Source organism: Malaya genurostris, chromosome 2, assembly GCF_030247185.1.
Source record: "Malaya genurostris strain Urasoe2022 chromosome 2, Malgen_1.1, whole genome shotgun sequence".
NCBI lineage: Eukaryota > Metazoa > Arthropoda > Insecta > Diptera > Culicidae > Malaya > Malaya genurostris.
The window spans coordinates 302,527,315-302,547,703 of record NC_080571.1 but is presented as its reverse complement, the minus strand read 5'-3'; the positions used below and the strand labels follow the sequence as shown (position 1 = coordinate 302,547,703).

Genomic DNA, 20,389 nt, shown 5'->3' with positions numbered 1-20,389 from the left:
GGAAACCGCTACCGACACTACACGGCTATCTAGGCTGTTTAGAAAGGGAAGTTGACATTGATGGACAACTTCCATGGATGGCCGAGCAGGAAATTATAGGAAACTTTTGCGCCCTGCTATGTTTTTCTGGTGATATTCTCTTAGTTCACATCACCAATAGCTACAATATTGTCTTGTACTGACATATTTCGTCATGCACATCTTATGGTCGTGGATGGCTTAAGGCTTCAAGACTTTTCTAGACAAAAGTTTTATCATTAACATTATATTTTCGTAGTATCTTTCCACTAGACAAGTTTGGTAGTTGTCGTTTGCTAGAAAATATGGAAAAACTGGCTTTGTAAGACTTTGTTTCGACTGAGTAAGAATTTTATTCATCATTTCTTTGACATATAAATTTTCTCAACATAGGCATTTTACGGACCTTTTAAGGAGTGAAATGCATCATTGTTGTGGGACATAATGTCTCTTGTTGAATACCACTGATTTGTTGTGGAACATATTTTACGGCTGCTGGGGCATTATGTCTGTTGTAAAATTTGTTTATATCAATAAATTCTTCTCACTTCTGATCACTTGAAAATTGTGTTCCTCAGCCTTATTGCAATAAAATATCAACAAATTTATTAATACATTTAGTAATATCTCAATTTGGGATCATATTTTCCCACAGGGGTCACACTTTACCCTACAGCGCGTGACCAGTACCAAGCACGCTATTTTGCGTTTACTCAATCAAGTTACCACATGTACCAGAAAAACTTGCGGGTTGGAGTCCGGCCACTGTAGAAAATGACAGATAAATGAAATACCAGAAACGATTTAAATATCACAAAAAACGGCACTTGAACCCGCAGATTTATCATTCGGGAAATTCGTATAGCCATTTAAGTTATTCTGAATGTGAAACATACCTCAGAAAACAACCTAATTGGAAAGAACCTGTTTGACATAGTTTACTTTTTACGGCCGTAACAGAGTTCAGTCTTAGTCTAGCCCCATGGCATCGTCCCGCAAGAAAGTACTCTAAATCACAATCACAATCATCCTTTTTGCATTTTGTTCAGTCATATCAGTCTTATGAGAAATAGAAAAAAAAACTCTTTTCAATAATATCTCGTCGTGCACCATTCCTTTTTTTTGGAAATAAACCTAAGCCTTAGAAGCTACAGGAATTGAGATAGAATCACAGTTGTGGTAGATTCATATTTGCCATATTCAATCACATTGCATTTTTTCTTCAGTGCATATTTTTCAACAGTGAAACAAAACGCTAAACATATTTGTTTTTACCAAGGTATGAATAGCTCATTACATAGCAAAAATTGAACTTCTATAAATTGCGAAAAATCAAAACATCCACTGAGTCAGAATTTCACTTAGCACCAGAAGGACAAAACTCACTGTAAAACAGCTTCTGCACTTTTAATCATCGATACGAACATACACATTGACTTAGGAGCTTTTGTTTCTGTTACTTTCAACGAAACGTAGCAAAAAGAGGATTCCACCGGGACATGTCTACTGCAGTGATATTATTTTCCTCTTGGGAACCACTACTACTATTCATCATTCATCTAGGCTATACAGAAAGCGAATGTGACATTAAAAATAATACATAAATAGTTCAACTGATTTTCCATATTCTGGTTTATCACGATATTTTTTTATACTAAAACGTCAATGAACCTACCAACCTTTAAATGGCAGCTCAAATATTTGTTTAGTTTTCTCATTAACTTCACCGCTTCAGGGAAGTTGATAATTTTATTGTTGTAAATTATGGAGTGACTGGCGGTTTCTAACATTCTTTAGACTCACTGAAGTTATGTTGATCACCAATTGCAAAGTTTCTTAATGAATCATTCATTCATCGTTTGTCAGTGCGAATTTCGGTGAATAGGTCGACACAAACAAGAGCACCTCAAATGTCCTCGTTTTGGCTCCAAAATCCTTCACAGCACTTTTCAGCTCCTGCGACCAGTTCTGTGCCGTAATTGGGAAGACAAGACCCATTCATCGTTCTTCTTGGCAGTGTCAGTGGACTTCGTTGCCTTCCTGTTTTGTACTGGGCAAATCACATTTCACCCGACCCGCTAACTACCCGTATCTACTCCGCGCTCTCGCTAGTAATTGGGTGGGAAGAAACTTTTAATTAGATGTTGAATTTTTCTCTCATTTCTTCCGTTGTTCCCGATTGCGGTTGCATCGTTGGGCGTTTTCTTTTTATTTACATTTTCACTTGGAATACATTCGACCCAACCAAACATAAACTTTGAACGAGAAAGATGTTTATCTTTACATATATGTAAATTAAATATGCGAATAAGTGAGCAGTGTTATCGCGGCTCATCCATGTTGAGATAGCCGTCGGTGGAAGCAAAAAGCTGCCAAGAAAACTATTGTGGTTTCCGGAAAAGTTTCGCAGTGAACAGAAGTTTTCTGTATATGATGCCATTAACAGGTAATAGGTGCATCAAATGGGCTTCTATTCAATTTAATCGCGTTCGCTAACTTGATCGCATTTACCGAACTTTTCACGTAAATTTTATCAGATGGTAAGGCTTATTGCTCCCTTTAGTTGGTTCGTCAGCCGGAAGATACGCTTAATATTTACGTAATGCAAACGTACACTGCAGATTGTATATGTACATGTTTTAGAGGCAGAGTTTGATTTGTAATATACTTAGACGAAGATGGATTGGTTGAAAACGATTTTCTTAAATGAATCAACTATGGGGATGAGGGTTCCAATGAATAGTGTCTCGATTGGAAACAGGACTGATTTCATTTGGTAGTGCATCTCAAAGCAAGGATTTAGAGGGACAATGACTCGAAACATTGAAGCCACGTATATCTCTGGAAAAATCGAGAGGGACGACAGATTCGGATTTTTCCAATTAAAACCAAGAAATTAACAAAAACTCTTCAAACTGCATTGACCCAAAATACTATATCAATCCGTTCGAAAGCGTATCCAACCGTCGGAAAGAAAGTCAAACAATATGCGATCTTTTCGAAAGCTTTGTGTTTTTTTGACATTTTCCGAGTGTCAACACATCCATCAATCCATTTTGAAAATGAAAGTTTTTTTTTCATAAATACGTTTATTTCATAGGCAAAATATGTTACATAAGTTTTTCTTCGCCATGGCATCCACAATACATAGTACTTTAAACCTAATAAATTTCGAATATCATAATATAATATTAGTATGTTGGTATTCATTAGTTAATCTAAAAACTGTTTTTATCAAGCGAGTTGCTATTATAAATTACATCAAATGAAATACATTTTGTACATGGTCTTATAACTATTTCAGGTTTGTTTGTATCAGTTCATCACTTTTATTTAATATGAGATAGCTGGCTATTGGTTGAACTCATGGAAGAGAAAACAGTCTAACATAAAATGAAATTTAAATTGGAACTCCAATGGACTTAATGAAATAATAAAGAAGTTTCATGTAAGGAACGTCACGACAAGCAAGAATGTCGCGAACTGGGACATTGGATAGTCTACCTTGGGCACGCAAGGAATTTATTAGTTGAGATCTGACATCACGATACTCCACGCATGTCCAAACAACATGGTCAATATCGCGGTAACCTTCGCCACAAGCACAATGATTAGTCTCGGAAAGTTCTATTCGAAGGAGATGTGCATCTAACGTGTAGTGATTGGACATGAGTCTGAACATCACACGAATAAAATCTCTACTCACATCCAGTCCCCTGAACCATGCGTTTGTCGATATTTTAGGAATAATTGAGTGCATCCACCGACCCAGATCATCTTTATCCCAAGAAGCTTGCCAGCTGGCAAGTGTTCTTGGGCGAGACGCGCTATATAATTCGTTGAAAGCAATCGGTCTCTCATAAATTTTACCCTCAAAAGCACTACGTTTGGCTAAAATATCGGCTCTTTCATTGCCTGGAATGGAGCAATGAGCCGGGACCCAAACCGTCCGTGTAAAATATTTTCTCAGAGTCAATATGCCCGAACTTACTTGTAAATATTTTTGGGATTTCCAACGAGCGTAGGTGTTCCGGGATTCCACGCACTTTGCGCTGCATGGATGTGTCGAAAAATAAAGTTGAGTCGAGGACATTTAGGAGGCTGACACGGATAGGAATATATCTTGAAGGGTTGATTTCCTGTGGCATATGGTTAAAATATACTGTCATGAATCTTGTTTAAGATTGAAGCTCAACTAGCCTTTCGAAGTTATTATTAACCAGGGGATTCAGTACCTGACATATAATTAGCAGTCGCGATGAAAGCTCCCAAAAACGATCTTTCAATGGAAGAACTCCCGCCAGAACTTCAAGACTCGTTGTATGTGTCGAATGCATGCAGCCTAAAGCAATTCGCAAACAACGATACTAAATTCGTTCCAGTTTGATAATATGAGAGTTTGCAGCGGAACGAAAGCAAACGCATCCATATTCCATCACTGAAAGTATCGTTGTCTGATACAATTTTATTAGATCCTCCGGATAAGCACCCTACCAAGATCCTGTTATTGATCGAAGTAAATTTACTCTTTGTTGGCATTTTGTTATCAGATACCTAATGTGTCCTCCTCACGTGCATTTGGAATCAAACCACACTCCGAGGTATTTGAAAGTCAAAACCTGTTGGATCATTCTTCGCATCATATGAAGCTGATCCTGCGCGGGATCATACTTTCTTGAAAATACGACCAGCTCTGTTTTCTCCGCAGAGAATTCGATACCCAGATGAACAGCACAAACGGACAAGTTATCTAAGGTATCTTGCAATGGTTTTTGCAGATCAATAGCTTTGGGTCCAGTAACTGAAAACCCCGCCATCATCTGTCAATTGTCTTAGTGTATATGGGATTACTACACAGCTGTCAATGTCATTCACGTAAAAATGATAAAGGAGCGGACTGAGGCATGAGCCTTGCGGTAGACCCATGTAGCTAATTCTGAATGTTGCCAAATCGCCATGTGAAAAGTGCATGCGTTTCTCTGACAAAAGGTTGTGCAAATAATTATTTATAACCGCTGGGAGTCCATGTTGGTCTAGCTTGTCTGAAAAAACATCAATGGAAACTGAATCAAATGCTCCTTTAATGTCTAAAAATACACAGGCCATTTGTTGCTTTTGAGCGAAGGCAATTTGGATGTCAGACGAACAAAATGAAAGTTTGTTCAGATAATGTTTTTCACTGTTTCTTTTGAAGCCTGAAAAATTGAAAATTCGCTTTGCTCATGACTTAAAAACATGAACTGAAGATAGATGATATTTCCTTTACGGTAGTTCTTTAAGATTTTTTAAGATTCAGAAGTTTTCTGCTCTGTACGGACAGATGGTGTGAGTTTTCAGGTGAATTTTGCGGAATCCTGGACATCTTGTCACTATATTTATTGGAACTATAAAAGAATCCGTAGTTGACAGTCTTATTTTCAGCTGTTGCTCAATTGAATGAAATTTAATTTTTTCAATTTCACGGAGGATTCGATTCGAGTTAAATAATCCTTTTCAGTACTGTTTCATATTACTTGAGAAAATGTTGATTAAATTCGAACCTCAAGGCGAGGAAAGTGGTATTGACCTAAAAGCTGATGCCAGTGTGGGAGAAGCAGGGGTTCTATTTACAGGAAGGAACCTGAGTGAAGCTGAATGAATATCATACTTCTACTACTCACTTTTCCGTAAACCTTGTTATCCTTCCGGTTGGGCCAGGCACTCGTGGTGTTAACAGGAAAAAAAATTAATTTCACTTTGTTCGTAGCAACGGTTTTAGACCAAGTGCCTTTCTCTTCAACACTGTATCAAAAATAAAATAAATTCAGCTAGCTGGAATAAAGCTTCTTTTATTTGCATCGTCAGTTTCAGAGATTATTATGCGGCAATGCCATTCAATTAAATGGAGTCTTTTAATTAGATGTTGAATTTTATTCTTAATACATTTCCACTAATTCGTCTGCCTAGGGTTTATTGGCCGTACAAAAATAATGACGTCAATGATGATGCCATCAATAAAAGTATTTTCTATCTTATAGGGAAATCTTTCAAAAATAAATTTGCAAGTGATGAAGCGCATACCATACTAGTTTCAGCAAATAGTTATTATTCGAAGGATGCAAGTGAGTCAGGTAATTAGATCATTTCTGGATTTGCACTCTATTCCTATTCGTCCCGGGTTGGCGGTTCAATGCATAGGACACTGGTCTTACAAACCAGTTGTCGTATGTTCGAGCCCTGACCTGGAAGGATTCGTAGTGTCAGAAGAATCGTAGCACTCTGAATCGGCTGCGAAGTCTGTTGAAACAAATGGTCAAATTCCACTACAGGAATGTAATACCAAGGCTTTGCTTCCTATCGTTCTACCGGATGCTCCAACAAAAACCAAGAAGAAACCATTTTCATTCAAGTATCATTAATTAGGAAATCATCAGCTATAGGATTTCCATCTTATGGAAGATGACGAATAAGTTGACTTATTGACAGCACCGTTCGCAAAGCGAAATACTTATCGGAATCTCTTTACCTCCTTTGTCCCAACCCAAAGATGTTCCTGAAAAAATATTGGTTTTAAAGTATGATAATAAATACTATTTCTTAAAGAACATCAAGTCTACCTTTTTAAAATATTGAGAAATTTGTGAAGCTTTTGTTTACTCGTCATCTCTGAATGCTTCAGTTTGTATTGATATTAACTACGCATCATATCACCATGGTTGTATTCATAGCAAGGAAAGAAAATAAAAAAAAGATGGCGCCGAAAGAAGAGCAAGTGGGAAAAGCAATTATTTGCGGTTGCAATGAAAATCCGGATCTGTCATTTATAAAACATTCAAAACTACTTGGTTTTCCTGCAAGCACGAGCATTTCCGGACGAAGAAAAAAACCAATGACTCTCACAACATTTCACGTTACCATCCAATAAGGTGGGGCTAACGAGAGCCAAAATGTAACAAACGGATTTTTAATTGATTGTTCAGTTATTGATTCGCTTTTTTCAATGAGAGGATATATAAAATATTTCTTTGGGTGTATTTGTTGGTCACTGGCGTAGATCCGAATTGTAAAAGGTTTTCCATGTGAATTAAGATTAAGTGAATTTAATTGAACGCGAAGCTTTTGCTGCTGAATAACTCTGAAAATGAATGACAGAGCGCTGATTGGTCTATTATTCAAATACGTTATTGAAATGATTCGGAGCGCATTTCTGTCTCAAGAGAAGGACCAGTTGAATTACGCTAGATGTGTTTTTCATTAATTTTGCTTAGATGATAACTTTTTTGTTGTGTCTTGATTACACATGGCGTTCGAAAGTTTTATCTTAAGAGTGACTATTACGACTATAACGACGATTAGTAACTAATCGTGTAAATCTGCTGGTCGCAACGTTCTACTCCACCGAATTCACTGATTCATGCTTGATCATGCTTTTCTTTTTATATTAGTCAAGTTGAATTGAGGGAATGATATATCGCTTAGTACTACTTAACTGTCATTTGTGAAGGTATTCACGAATGAAAACTTATCATTTAAGCAGAACGCAAACTTGTCAAAGGTACCTCATACTAAAGAAAGACACATTTTCCAATCAAATGTTTGGTAGAATTTTTAAGGGATGAAATAGTCTTTTCATTATGCTTAATATATGTTGAATCAAGATGAATCCGAGAAAACTTTCACTTTATTCTTAGCCTTTAGGCCGAGAAGCGATAGAGAGAAAACTTTGTCATTCGATAGAGAGAAAACTTTGTCATTCCAAAAAGACTGTTGAATATTTTTCGTAGAAGTGAAAAAGTTGTTTGTCGACCTTTATATAGATTTTGTTGTTCTATAGTATATCTTTTATTACCTTCCGCGGAATTTTTTTCGTCGAGACTCTCATTTGGATAATTGTCACATAGTGGCAGTCTACCAAATCTCACCAAAAATTTTCATGACTTTTGTAGGAGTTCATCAAAGCATGAGAAGCATGAGAATGTTTTTTAAATGCATTATTCATACATGCATAAAATTCCCGGTTGTTTAAAACAACAAACCGATTAGCTGTCCGTGAAATTAAAAAAAATAACAGTTGTTACAATCCGAGATATCGCAGATTCAAACAAAATAAATATTTAGAATACGGTTACTTCAAACAAATGTTGTTGTATATATCAACAAAACATTGGTTGAATCAAAATTTAGTTTAAATTACCCGGAATATATCAGGTGTACAACTTTGCTTCCGTCGTTGTTTTCCAGAATAATAGCCTGTTCGCACTACACCGGGACGACCGGGACGGGACCGTCCGGGACTATCCGGGACGTTTTTTTTCCTCATCGGCGATGACTGAGCTGCCGGTGTGTGTATGTATTGGAATCCCGGACCCGGGATAAAATCCATTTGGTTGCCACCGATATTCCTCGCCGAGTTTTTTCCAGCGCCGACGGAACTCGGCGAGGAATATCGGCAATAAACTCGGCGAGGAATATCGGCGGCAACCAAATCCCGAGTCCGGGATTTTATCCCGGGTCCGGGATTCCAATATATACACACGCCGGCAGCTCAGTCATCGCCGATGAGGAAAAATAACGTCCCGAATAGTCCCGGACGGTCCCGTCCCGGTCGTCCCGGTGTAGTGCGAAAAGGCTATAAAAGGCTTTATTGCGAAAAAGTCCTTACAGATGTATTATTCAAAGTATTGTCCGTCGCTAGCAACAACTTTCTCCCATCTTTCCGGCAATTTTCGGATCCCGGCTCGAAAAAAGGAGTCCTCTTTTGACGGTATCCATGAAGCAATCCATTTCTCCAACTCTTCGAAGGATTGAAAATGTTGATCTGCCAGGCCGTGTGCCATCGAACGGAATAGGTGGAAGTCAGAAGACGCGACATCTGGGGAATACGGCGGGATGGGTAAGACTTCCCATTTCAGCGTTTCCGTTGTCTTGATATTATAGCCGCTTTTCTTTTAGCGCGCGACTAAGGCGCATCAGTTGCGTTCGGTAGCGATCTCCAGTGATGGTTTCAACCGGTTTTCAGAGCTCGTAATAAATCACACCGAGCTGATCCCACCAAATACAAATCATAACCTTGGCGCTGTGAATATTCGGTTTTGCCTCCGACGAGGTAGCATGCCCGGGCTTTCCCCATGTTTTTCTGCGTTTAGGATTATCGTATCGAGCCCACTTTTCACACCGGTTAGGATTCGATGTAAAAACCCCTTACGATTTTGTCTTTGAAGCAGTTGCTCACATACAAATAGATGGCGCTCGATGTCCCTCGGTTTCAACTCGTACGGCACCCAGTTTCCTTCTTTCTGAATCATACCCAGGGCCTTGAGACGTTTTGAAATTGCTTGCTGACTCACTCCCAACGATTCGGCAAGCTCTTCTTGGGTTTGGCACGAATCTTCATCAAGCAATGCTTTTAGTTGTTCATCTTTGAAGTTTTTTTCTCTTCCATCACCTTGTTTGTCTTCGACATCGAAATCACTTCTTTTAAAATGTTGAAACCACCAAACCGACACGTTCTTTTACTCAGAGCAGCAATTTTTCGAATTGTAACTGAAAAGTAAAACTTCCCGCAAATGGACACATAAACAGACACTTTCGAGCGTGAATAATACGAAAACAAGAACAACTGTCACTGAAACGGCGATGACAATTCGTTAGGCACTGTACACACTCACTTTAAAGGCATTATCATCTATGTATTTTGACCAGCCTCAGGCGGTATAGCCACCTATCGGAAAACGGAGAAAGCAAAGTTGTACACCTGATATTTGTTTTTACAATATCTTTTTCTGCGTGTAGTAGAGCTTCTTGTTTACCTTATTCAAAACATCCATCAATAAGAATCAGTTTTTATATTTCAGAGACATCTTCTCAAGCTTTTACCTCACGAAATTTTTGTTGGCTATGTCGAAATCTTTTACTAAGTATAATAATAACCCCAAGTTGTTCTCTATCTTCGCTCGTCAAAAACAATTAAGATTTACTGTTGTCTTATTTACCGGTAAATTGAGCCGGTGGTAAATATAACTTCCACTTAACAGAAAGCTATTTTGTATTCCTTTATTCAGAGTGACTGCTCAGGTGAATTGGATTTTTACGTGTCCTAATCAGCTTGATTCGGTGAATGTACCATGAATTCGTTTATTGACACCAACCATGACTCGGAGAAGTATGGTGGGTTGTGCTATACACTGACTTTCAATTCACTTTGTAAATAAAATCAGAAAATTTTTTCGTATTAGCGGAATGGAAAAATGTATGCACCTGCGATGAATTTAGCTCGTCTGATAAAAACAAAAGCACCATAAACGATATTGGTGAAAGTTTTCGAAAATATTTCTCATATTCAGGAGAAAATGCATCTTGTCATGTTGATTGAACAAATATATTTTCTCAATGATGATAATCCTCCAGCCACTACTGTTAATAGCACTAGCGCAAAGATTGGGTTGGATAGAAGTTATTCTAGCTAACAGCATGGAATAGAACAATGCAATAGTGGAAAGCGAGAATCCTCCCTTCGGACTACGTCACTTCACGTAATGGTGAATTGGGAGCCCGTTGAAAGCACCATTGAGATGCTCAGCAAAAGTTATAAACACTGCTGCAGAATAGTGAAGTAGCTTAATGTTTCATTTGATAAGCTTGGCAACGGAGAGTGAGCATGAAAAATCGTTTCTACGTGTTTCGTCAGATACCGACGTCGGATGCGGATTTCGTCTTCAGTTGGAAACCAAACCTTGTATGATCCACTATTGAGAAGTATGAGAAATGTTTTCGAGTAGGAGATTTAAACACAGTTTTTGTCTATAAAAGACGGTCGTTCGTTATAAGTACAAGTATAAAAGTAGTGTATTCTTCGCGTTTCGCCTTCGGCTCATCAGTGCATTTGAACGGTAATAATTTAGTCGTTTGTTGACCAATTTTTTTTTAATTTAAAAAGATATTTTTATTCAGGCCTATTTGCGTACAAGCTTTACGTGGCCGATTGAGCCGATTTTTTAAATAATTTTTTTTTTAGTTGGATCTAGTTGTCACCCTTTTTCTAGGGGGAGAGGAGCTTCCATTTCCCTCCTGCGAGGATTGAGGGGCACTTCGTTCGTGGTTCGTCTCGTCATCCATTGCCGCATCGATGGTATTGTTGTCGATATCCGTCTTCTTTTCGTTGCTAGTTGCTGTTAATACACCTTGTTATACATTGGTTGCAATTGCTGGTTGGTTGGAGGGTAAGTTGTTAACTGCAGCTGGTGTACTTTGTTATATAGGGGATGATGCTGGATTCGTTGAAGGAGATGCTTCATTGTTGTTGGTGGCTCTCACAGGTGTACTGGGGTTGCTTGGTGTTGGTGTGAAGAAAGCACCGTTGTCCTTTGGCGTAGTTGTCTCCTTGTCCAGTTTATCACATGGCTTACCGTAGTGAACAGCTTTTTGGCAATATTGACATGTGACCATCTGATTGTCATAGGTAACAAGTGATTTGCACGGGATTCTTGTATCCTGACCGAAAGTTACATAAGAAGGTATAGGCCTTTTCAAGCGCATGCGTAACAAACGTACGCCATTTAGAATACCGGGGAAAAACTTCTTCCACTTCTTTTTCGATAGAGAGAATCTCTCCGTATTTGGACATAGTTTTGCGAATATAAGAATCGGTGACGCTTGAGGGAAGATCATGCACACGCACTCCTATAGCACTATCTTCCATATATACTGGAATGTTGTACTTAATGTTCTCGTGCTCCACAAAGTGCACATTGTTATTGTCTTTTGCGAATTGAATTGCATCCAACTCTTTATAAAACTGGATGTAAATAATATTATTTGTCTTATTGCATTGAAGTAAATGCACACGTTTAATGTCAAGATGCATTTGCTCCTTAAGCAAACCTTCAAGTTCTCGTATCGAAGGTCGAATTTTGCACTGCTTGAAGTCAACAACAATTGTATTCTTTCGTGTCGGCAGGTAGCTTTTGTTCGTTTGGTTCACTCATTTCGAGGTCCTTCTATTGTTCACTACACAATACTGTACTTGGTTTCTTCTGTCCCGAACGTAAGCGGTTTTGTTTTATCGACTGACTTGGATGAGATGTGAAAACGAACTGTTTGTTGACCAATTGATATGATTTAACAACCAATCAATTCGGAAATCCCTTTCCCGTCTTTGAAGTATTTCAATAGCATACTACTGAAAAATTGGTTTGAATCGACCTATGTTTTTACGAGACAAACACAGCATGCCATCATGATGTTATCCGTTTGATTTTCTCGCACGGCTTTACACCTCGCCTTTTGTTTAGTGGCAATTTTGATTCGATAGATATAGGGAGGATTTACGTCATGCAAGCAAAAATATCGCTTCTTTCTGCAACGTGTAAAAAGGAGTCTATAAATATCTGCCATTTTACAATTTTAACTTAAGTAGGTGACAGCCAGCCAATGCAACAGGTAGCTTGTCTAGTGAGTAGATGACAAAAATGAGTTACATCCATTCACTTGCGGGATACTCGCTTTTGTACTGTGTGTGGATGCCATTTTCCGTCTGCTGCACTCCGTGTTTGCTTGAGTATATTGAATACCAATCAGCTCTTCCCTCTTCGATAACGAGTAGATCAATTTGGTAGTATCGGCGATAGATTTTTCGGACCTAATTTGAAACGCTCCTATCTCGGTGATTTGTTACTGAATTTGCCACATTTAACTTGATCCGTAAGCATTACTTCAATATTGTACACTTTAAAACGAATTGATTTCTGAATCTCAATTTACGAGCGAAACGGTGGCTTGCAAATGAATTCAGGTAAAAGTTGTATTATGAAGATAAAAATGGATATTTCTTTTTCATTAAACGTGGTTAAACACAATGAACTATCCCTCAGTGTAAGCCCTTAGCTACTACTTGCTACTTGCAGCTAGTTGCAGAAAACGCTGTAGTTACATAGTAGGCTCAGAATTACAGTTTATTTTATATTCTTCTATGTGATTTAAAGATGGATTTATATTATTTCTCGATTAACGTTAGATTAGGTTTTATGTGCAAATGACAGATTTTCAGTTTGCTTTCTTTTTGCCTTTCTCATATAGAAAGGCTATGCAATCACTGTGAAACCCGACTTTTTAGACCCATATACCATTCATATACCATTCGACTCAGCTCGACGAACTGAGCAAATGTCTGTGTGTGTATGTGTGTATGTATGTAACAAAAATATGCACTCACTTTTCTCAGAAATGGCTCAACCGGTTTTCACAAACTAAGATTCAAATAAAAGGTCTTCTATTCTGTTATTGAATTTCATTTGGATCTGACTTCCGGTTTCGGAGTTCATGGTAATATGTGAAAACTTGAGAAAAAGTTTGCACTTAATTATCTCTGAAACAGATCAACCGATTTTGGCAAACTAAGATTTAAATGAAAGGTCTTATAGTTTCCTAAAAAATTTTAAAACATTTTATCTGGATCCGATTTTCGGTTCTGGAACCAAAGCATAATAAGTCATTAGTATTTTTCCACGAACGTATTTTTGCACGTTGTTTCCAAGAAAACTGAGTACACATTTTGATGTGGAACACATCTTTTTTTTCTATATAACGGTGCAAATCAGAAACTCAAGGAAAAATACACATAGAAATGTGGTCAGGTTTTAAACATTTACATCTCAGTCTATTTTGTATTAATTATTAATATTATTTCCGGCATACCGGATTTCCCTGCCATAGACGACGGTTTTGAAGGGGTAAACGATATATCAAAGGGAAAGCATCGCTCTGATTGGTCAATCGATGAAAAAGCGAAGCTGTTGAAGCACGCGAATCTACAGGGTCCGGCACTCGAAGTGTAACCAATTAAAAAGGCCATAAATTCAGTTTGGAAAATTACTTTTACTTAATTCAAAGTACAAAATGTGTAAAAATAATACAAAATTCAGAATCAATTCACTTTTGCTCGATATGACCACCTTTTGCCTTGACTATGGCCTTGAGACGGTCAAAAAACGAATCGCAAGTTGCCGAATGTGACTTGCAGGTATTTAGGCCCACTCGCGAACAATAACTTTTTTCAGCGCCTCGAGACTGGTGTATCTTTTAGTTCGGACTTTGCTCTCCAAAATGGCCCAAAGAGAATAATCCATTGGATTCGCATCTGGTGAATTCGAGAGCCATTGTGTGGACGTGATGAAGTTCGGAACGTTGTTTTTCAGCCATTCTTGGTTCATTCGAGCTTTGTGAGACGGTGCCGAGTCCTGCTGAAACGTCCATGGTCTGCCACCGAAATGTTTGTCTGCCCACGGCTTCAAAGCAACCTCCAGAATACTTTCCCGATAATATGTCGCATTTACCTTGACGCCAGGCTCGATGAAAACGATTGGAGAGCGCCCATCTGCGGTTACAGCGGCCCAAACCATTATCTGTTGCGGGTGCTGCCTCCTGGTGGCCAATCGATGACTTAAATTCTCGTATGAACGGTCGGTCAAGTAAACCCTATCGTTTTGAGAGTTTACGAATTGCTCAATTGGAAAAATTTTCTCGTCAGAAAATACAATGTTCGGAAATTGACCGCTTTCGGCCAAACGAAGCAACTCCTCAAGTCAAGATTTTTTTTTCGCGTTTACTTTTGGCAAAATGCTTTCTTGCGCTTGTAAACAATACAACTCCGAACTGCCATTTAGCAAATTTCTAGAGAGCTGATGCCCGTGCGTCAGCTGCGCGAGCGGTCTGAAGTTGGTTACACTTCGAGTGCCGGACCCTGTATAAATAGAAGCGAAATTATAGCTAACGTTTCAGCCCTACGCGTAGCATGCTAGAGGAAAGTTGTTGCTAGACAGCAAGACAAAAAGTGCCATAAAACGATTTGAAGCTTTAATTGGTATGCTCTGATCTTGTGTCATGCAATTTCGGATCAATTTCCATGTTATGTCGTTTCGCCTGAGAAATTGTCAACCACCCCAGGGTAAATTTTGAGTGCTTAAGATTAATTTCTAATTTATATAAGATGAACTCGATTAATAATGAGAAAAAGTTTATCGCTTCAACCGAAATCGCAGAATGGTAGAGAAAATTAACGCTATAAAAATAACTGCTTGCATACAAAACTTGAACACAAGCTTGGCGAAGAGAAGCTTAAATATCAAAATCGTATCGCAAGTATGTACAAAGATGTAATTGCATACATTTGGAATGTTGGTGTAATTTCGTCGGTTATAAAACAAACAATGTTCGGTGCTGGTTTCTAATCAAGATCAATCTAAGCAGACTCTCGTGCAATTGCGGATTCAAAAGTGTGACGATTGATTGAACTGTTTGATTGTAGATCATTAGAAATTTTGGTTGCCTTGTTCCACAGCAATGACTCGAACAATCTCATGGGGCTGATCCTCGTAGTTTTTTCTTTAATTTTCACATACTATTCTGTAACTCCAGAACCGGAAGTCGGATGCCAATGAAATTCAATAGCAGGCTATAAGATCATAATACCTTTGAATTCTAAGTTTGTGAAAATCGGCTAAGCCATCTCTGATAAAAGTGTGTGCATATTTTGTTAATTTTTTTGGTACATATCGCCCTATATCTCCGGAACCGGAAGATTGGATCGGAATGAAATTCCATAGCAAGCTATGGGACCATGAGACGTTTCATTTGAAGTTTGTGAAAATCGGTTCGACCATCTCCGAGAAAAGTGAGTGTATATTTTGATTACTTACATACGCACACTTATCATCTATTTCTGTAATTGTCCCAATGCAAGACTTTGCTAGTATACTCCAAAGCGGAACTGCTCCTTCTACTTCAACATTGCATGTTTAGAGTAAGGTTCTATTTACGAAAATACCAGTCCTTTTCCTACTGAACCATTTACCCATGACTAGAATCGGGTCAGCTAGTAAACGTCTATTAAAACAATACAAAATTGCACAGTTCAAAGTTATAATGGCATTTGCTGAAATGAGTGTTATCGGAATAATTTCAATCAATTAATTTGGTGAAGTGAAGTTATGTAAACATCCACAGCAACTATAAATATTCAACCAATCATGCTACTAGGGAAAAGCAAAGCGAAAAAAATTACCGGTCACATACTCGAAACCTGCTGACGCTATTCCGAAAACGAAGCAAAAGTCAATATGTGGCACATACCGGCGAACTTCCTCCGAACATTGTTTAGCGTCAGTCATGCTGAATCAATACAGGAATTGATCGTTCAATGGCCGAAGTAAACCGTTCAGTGCAGTGAAATTTCACTACATCAAATTTGTCTCTGCAGGTGGAACAATTAAAAAATATTTGCTGTTTTGTAAGAATCAGAGTCCAGGCTGGAGGTTCCGAACCATTTAAACGAATTATAAAGCTTTTGAAGCAAAAAAAAGTAAAAGGCTTTGTGGTTTCAAAGGTTCCAGGTAACATTCTCCGCATTTTGAGAATATTAAGTGGCTGTTGACTTTATTTCCTCTCCGTAAAAACTCATTCGCGATCCAATCTTTTAAAGTAGCATGGGAAAAGCGAAAGCTTTTTCTGGTCTCAACTCATGAGAAACCGATTTACGGTTTCACCAGACAGAAAAAAAATACTGCAAACATTTCAACGCTTGTCGAATAAAATTCGAGATAAAACAATTAAGATCCAGATTACGATTAGCGTCGAGAGATTATGTTAATTGGACGGCGACAACACCTCACAACATAACGTATTCAGCACGTAACTGAAACTGAATGTTTTCGAAATTTTGATAATCGCATACCGCACTACTACCTTATTATAAGGGAATTAGAATATGGAAATTTAATTCGATAACTTTGAATCAGTGTGTTTCTAGCGATACATTTTTTTAATTATTTTCAACAGCCTGCATGCTGAAGTCAAGCGAATCGCAACATAAAAAATCACAAGGCAAACTGCATTTACTCGTTTGCGTTTCCGATTCGGTAATTCGTGTGCCACTTCCACACAATCCAATCTGACAAATTTCACAAGAGCTTAATTAAACTAATTCCCTGTCACTTCGATTGGTTTGTGCCTTAAATATCCTGTAATCCGACCATAAAATCTTACATTTTAATGCACGACATGCGGTGAAATATACTGCCGTTTCGGGTAGATTGAGCCCATCAGATCATATTGAACGAGACAACGAACGATTGGTCCCAGTTTGCACACGGACTGACAGATGTGACCAAGCCAGAGGCAAAGGTACAACCGAACGGCAAAGGAGCTTCAATCAAAGTTATCGATCGCCATAAAATATATTTCAATAATTGATGAAGCGAATCCTCTTGTGTAATGTTCAGCTTCAGAGATACGCTCGGAAACGGTTAGAATATGCAGATATATACAAAGCTGGGTTCTCTCTTACACTCAGTTTGTCGCGGCCAAACGGCGTGCGCGGGAGTGTCGCCGAATGTGCGAAATACAACAAACAAATTCCAAACGTTCCGACGTCCGAAGAGTGCCCGATTGGGCCCTGACTGAGGACGAATGAAATGTACAGATGTCAATCGGAAAAATTTATGCAAATCGTGCTGGAATCGCTCCGGTCAACTGTTGACAATCAAAGTACAAATCCGCCGTTGGAGAAGCGCAGTCCTACCGCATCATCATTGAGGCGATCCATGGCTATCAGGCACCTCTGACAGGCAGTGTCACATGCGAATGCAATATTTATTCGGTTGGTGGTGGCGACTACGGGCGGTCGTGAGTGAGAATGCAATTTGGAATGCCTTGCGTAGTGCAGTGGTGGGTAAATTGTTCACACTGTTTATCAACGTGTTTTCTTCTTGTCCAAAATTACACTTTAAACATAAAACATTCGGAGGCAATTTAAGCAGTCATGTTTTAGACTAATTAGCTCGATATTTTCTGTATGAGAAATGATGAATTAAGAATCAAATGAAACTAGACTGTCGGTTCATGTAAGCATAACATTCTCCTTGATGATCATCACTCTGCTAGAGTTCGGATGAAAACCTCTAAATTTATCCCGTCATAAAAACTGCTACTACTCAGTCGGGGTAATAAATTTAACACCGCGAGCGAGTGCCACGAATAAGCTTTATGAGTAATCGCGGAGATGTTTTGAATTTAACGCACTTTAATTTATTTTCCTTCTCTTTCAGAGCGGTAAATGAATATTAACGCAATTGCAAATGGTTTTGGGGTGATTTGTTTCCTCATGTCGAGTTTGGTACGGACATTTTGCGCCCGGGAATGATTTTTCCATAAATCTTTTGGCGTATTTCCGTGATTTTGGTTACTCGGTATATGTGTTTATAGATACATAAAGAACTGATTTATAAGATTAATATGACCGTATATTTTAATTTTGTTACTAGAGTACCCATTTCCATGTTTGGGTAGTCCCATTAATTTATCATAAAATAGCTTTAGTTTTAAATACATACCATTTAAAATACCTGACTGTAGGGTTGTTGTACCAATAGTGACCTCGCTACGTTATTTTGCGGATTACTCTAATTTCAATCAACGAATTGTGATGAAACCGGATGCAATATTTTCTCTTCGTTTCCAAGAAGTAATGCTGCAGCAGTACTTCGACAATTGTGAAATATTACTGTTAAAGCGATGAGAGAACTCGAAGTAAATGTACCTGTTTTTGATGTGGAACACATCTTTATTTTCTATATACGGGTGCAAATCAGAAACTAAAGGAAAAATACACGTAGTATTGTGGTCAGGTTTTAAACACTTACAGCTCATTCTATTTTGTATCAATTATTGATATTTTTTCATCAATTGATTGGAAATATTTCTAAGTTTCGATTTGAATGTATCAAGCCACGTATTTCTAATTATATATGATTGAAATTTTGATTAGTAGCTAGCAGTATCCTATTTTGTCTGCTGAAAATCTCCGGCATACCGGATTTCCCTGCCATAGACGATGCAAAAGCGAAGCTGTTGGAAACACGCGAATAGAAGCGAAATTATAGCTAACGTTTCAGTCCTACGCGTAGCATGCTAGAGGTAGGTTGTTGCTAGACAGCAAGACAAAAAGTGCTATGAAACGGTTTGAAGCTTTAATTGGTATGCGCTGATCTTGTGTCCTGCAAACTCGGATGAAATTCCATGTTATGTCGTTTCGTCTAAGAAATTGACAACTACTTCAGGGTATATTTTGAGTGCTTAAGATTTATTTCTAATTTATATAAGATGAACTCGATTGATAATGAGAAAAAGTTTATCGCTTCAACCGAAATCGCAGAATCGTGGCGCAACTTAACGCTATAAAAATAACTGCTTACATATAAAACTTGAACACAAGCTTGGTGAAGAGAAGCTTAAATATTGAAATCCGTATCGCAGATATATATAAAGATATAATTGCATACATTTGGGATATTGGTGTAATTTCGTCGGTTATAAAACAAACAATATTCGATGTTGGTTAGTAATCAAGATCAATCTAAGCAGATTCTCGTGCAATTGCGGATTCAAAGGTGTGACGTTTGATTGTAGATCATAAGAAATTTTGGTTGCCTTGTTTCACATCAATGGCTCGAACAACCCCATGGGGCTGATCCTCACGGAGAAACCTTCGATCATAAAATTGCGATATCGCAGTTTTTGATTTTTGCGATAGTTGATTTAACTAATTTCGTTTTGATTCAATCAATATGGTTTTTGATTTGCATATATTCAAGTAGTTGAAAAATATGTTGTTTTGAATGCTGTCAAATGCCGGAGACAGTTGAAAGCAAAACAATAATCGCAATGCAAAATCAACAACTTTTTTAGTTGAAATCTGTTTGCGTCGCTTCAAAATGTCAATGAAAAATGATGAGAAAAAATATGTGAAGCAGGGCCGCTTTTACAGAGGGGGAACGTCTTAGGGGCGGCTGATGTGAAATAAAATGCAATTGTTTTTGAATTGCACTCATAATCTGATTCACTATCTGGCTCAAGAAAGCAATTCGGGCAAGTGAAAATGCTAACGCTTGAGCACATAATCCGAGTTAGCTCCGTGGGAGCCTTCAATGCAAACTTTTGTGCTGCCAATGCCGAATGTGCTTTAGAAACGTTCACACGTCGTCGGTAGTATCGTATTTGCGATTATCGATTATGTCCGAGATTTGGGGATTTTTGGACTATTTCGTTGAAAATTCTGTTGATTATAAATCCAACAAATTTTTGTAAAAAACAACAATAAATTCACTATTAAGACCAAGTCTGGTGACCGTTTTTGCTCCAGCAAAAAGTAATCATTTTCGCTCCATCGCACAGTGGGGAAAAACGATCAAAAACCCCGACTTTACTTAATAATTTCATAAATAACTAAGCGAATATTTTCAAAGCTAGTATTTCTTATGCAAAAATTACTGTAGAATAAAAAGGTTATAGCTGAAAGATCCGTAAAATTCACTATCATGCCCGTTTTGCTCCAATTTCTCTT

General features: G+C 38.1%; 1 protein-coding gene across 2 annotated transcripts in view; it reads right to left on the bottom strand.

Annotated features, from left to right (window-relative positions):
• LOC131430851 (uncharacterized) overlaps positions 1 to 20,389 on the bottom strand; it is a 117,963-nt gene that overhangs the window by 74,452 nt on the left and 23,122 nt on the right. The gene's annotated exons all lie outside the window — the stretch shown is intronic.